This window comes from Anarrhichthys ocellatus, unplaced genomic scaffold (genome assembly GCF_004355925.1).
Source record: "Anarrhichthys ocellatus isolate YVR2014 unplaced genomic scaffold, GSC_Weel_1.0 scaffold576, whole genome shotgun sequence".
Classification (NCBI taxonomy): Eukaryota; Metazoa; Chordata; class Actinopteri; order Perciformes; family Anarhichadidae; genus Anarrhichthys; species Anarrhichthys ocellatus.
The window spans coordinates 23,459-26,511 of record NW_022280550.1 but is presented as its reverse complement, the minus strand read 5'-3'; positions in this window follow the sequence as shown (position 1 = coordinate 26,511).

Genomic DNA, 3,053 nt, shown 5'->3' with positions numbered 1-3,053 from the left:
ATGTTTGTGTGATTAAAAACTACGGTGAATTATTGATGGAACTGTATATTTGTGTTTTTAAATCTTGACATGTTCATTAGGAACAGATGGGACACACACACGAAGTCAGACTGCATTTAAAGACAGACCAGCGTGTTGTTGGTTTCGTTCTTTTCTTAATTTGTTGACAATGAGAGAATCACAGAAAGACACCAGAGTTCTGTTCATCTCATGTTTCCTGCTTCAGCGTTTGGTTTCAGAGCTGGACGGAGAGAACGGAGAGTCGTTCTGTGATCTGATATCAGAGTGAACAGAGGAGCTGCTCGTCTGTTTGGGACATTCGGTTGTTCTCTTATCTTTCCTCGGAAGCGTCAGATGGACATCAGGTTGATCTCTCTGTGTTTAGTACAGAGACAACACTGGCATGTGTTTCAGCCACTGAAACTGTGTTAGCGCTTTTGTCAACTTAATCAAAGAAATACTGTACATTCATTAGGGCCCAAGCATCAATTATTATTATACCTTTTTGAGGCTCAGATACTCACTTAGCAGGACTGGTGAAGATATTGTGTGGGTCCCACACTCGGGCATTACATAGTGGCTCGCTAGCGCCAATCCAACCAATCAAACTCCGGCTTCTTCGATTTTTCGCCAATTTGAATTTTGTGAAAGAAACCTTCTTCAGCCAATTTTTTGTGGATAATTATTGGAGCAGTATTATCAAAATGTATCAAAAACGTCTTGACAGCTTATTGCGTTTAGAAGATATTCACCAATTAACATAAAGTGGCGTGGTTTACAAATGTATAGCCGTAATTCCACAACAATTGGGCCAATCCTCACCAAACGTGCAACATACATCCACACAACCACCTCAAACACACCCTCACATTTCAATTTCATCCAACAACTAGGGGGCGCTTCTGTAATTATGCAATTTCTTGCAATATTAGGCCATTTTATTACTTGTCGTGTTTCTTCAGTTTCTGCTTCTGGGGGTGTATAAAGCAAGTATAATATTGCCCACGGAGTCAATCAGTTTAGCTGCGAGGTACAACTTACTAACACCATTAAAAGTACGATTGATTGTGATCAGCTCCTCCTCATTAAAGTACACACAAGTATCACTGGATTACTGCGATACTGAAGAAAACCTAAAAACGTGCAGATTCTCAGTCAGCTTCTGCATCACGTGTTGGTGCTGATGATTACTGACCGTAAACACCTGCTGATAACCATCACTACGTATCGGCTGACGTGTTGATCACAGAGGAGAAGGAATTATTGATCTCTTTGTATGACACGCATGATAAACTGTATGTCCGGACCGCAGCTGGCTCTGAGCTAAACTCTGTTAGCGCAGCGACCGCTAACCAGTGTCCATGTTGTTGAGCCGGCTGCTCTTTAGAGTCAGGAAACAATGAGCTGCCCTCTGACCCCTGACCTCTCGCTCTCTCTGCATGTAAAGCACTGATGAATATGGAACAGCAGCGCTGAATTATCACTGCATCTCTTTTACTGACGTTTAACATATCCAGTCACTCGGCGGCCAGCTGCATCCGCCACCGAGGCCCGCCCACCCACTCATGAATATTAATGAGCGGATAGATGTGACACGCATAATATAATATGATAATATAGTGCGATACACAGTGTAGAGCATGTGGACAGATGAGCGTTCAGGAGGCAGGGATTTGCTCTCATTCAGACACCAGAACCTCTGTGATGTTGGGTGATGAAGTCTGTCTCACATGTAATGCTGATCACATTAGTAATCAGTGTAGTGATCACATCTATACGGTCCGCTCACAGCAGACCAGTGAACCTGCTTTCTTTCACTGAATAAAGCAGACTGTTCTCATCCAGCATTTATAACATAATCTGTCTGTAAGAAGCGGACTTATTTGGAGGAGTGATTTAGAGATGGTCTCTGGTAGACCTGTCAATCACAAGCTAGCCCCGCCCTAAAGCATACCCTAACCATCGGACCTTCTGTAGACCAAACCCCGTCCACACACGTTCTGCCATGTAGTGTGTTTAAAGTCCGTGTCCTGAAGAGCTTATCTGTTCTTAAACTAAACATTTAAGAGTATCTGAGAAGTAGAACAAATACCTTTTGTCTCTAAAAGAAACATATATTTACACTTCATTGTAAAGGTTATGTTTTCTGTATTCTTTAGGCCTTTTGTTCCCCGGTGCTGCTGACTGTATGTTTACTGCAGACTCCTCCGGCCGAGGGGAGGAGATAATGTTTCGCTGCCCTCAGAAGAAAGCTCTGAATATCAAATGAAACAAACTATCTGGAATCAACAGCAGCTTCATTTTCCAGGCGGGACTCCGTGAATATCAAATGCAAGAAAGTATCAGGATTCAGAAGGGCTGCTTTTATTACCAGCAGCTTCATATCACAGAAATAAAAAGACGTCACGTCCACCCAGTGAACCAGAGCCTTTTTAAAACTGATCAGTTTGACTCAAAGCTCCTCCACACGGTCAGTGTTGAGCATCAGACACTGTTAAAGAAGTGTAACAGATAACCTGATAGGTAAAGCACCTTACAGAGATGCACCTCTTTAAATTAATCTCACAGCAATTCAACATGCCGGCCTCGTATCTGAATAAACACCACGGTCGTTGTCACCAGAGGAACAACCGCATTCTTACCTGAAACTTTTCTTTATCACAAGTCTGAGTGAAGTTCTGCAGCAAGTTTAACATGCAGGAGGAGGAACCCACTGAGATCACTGCTATACATCCGAGTGGAGTGAGAGAGATGACGCTATTAATGTTACATTCCGTTCCGTTAAGTTATAATGTTCCGTTATATTGTAACGTTATAATGTAACGGTATAATGTTACATTACACTAAACTTATGTAACGCTATAATGTTGGATTATAATGTAACGCTACGTTATTAAATAATGTTACGCTACCTTATGCTACATTACGTTATAATGTTACGTTACGTTATCATAGACTTTATATAAGAAGTGGACGTAGTCATCGTGCCGTCACCCATTAGTTTTTGGACTGATGTTTAAAAGCATCCAGTTCAACACTTTGGACGTAGAGAC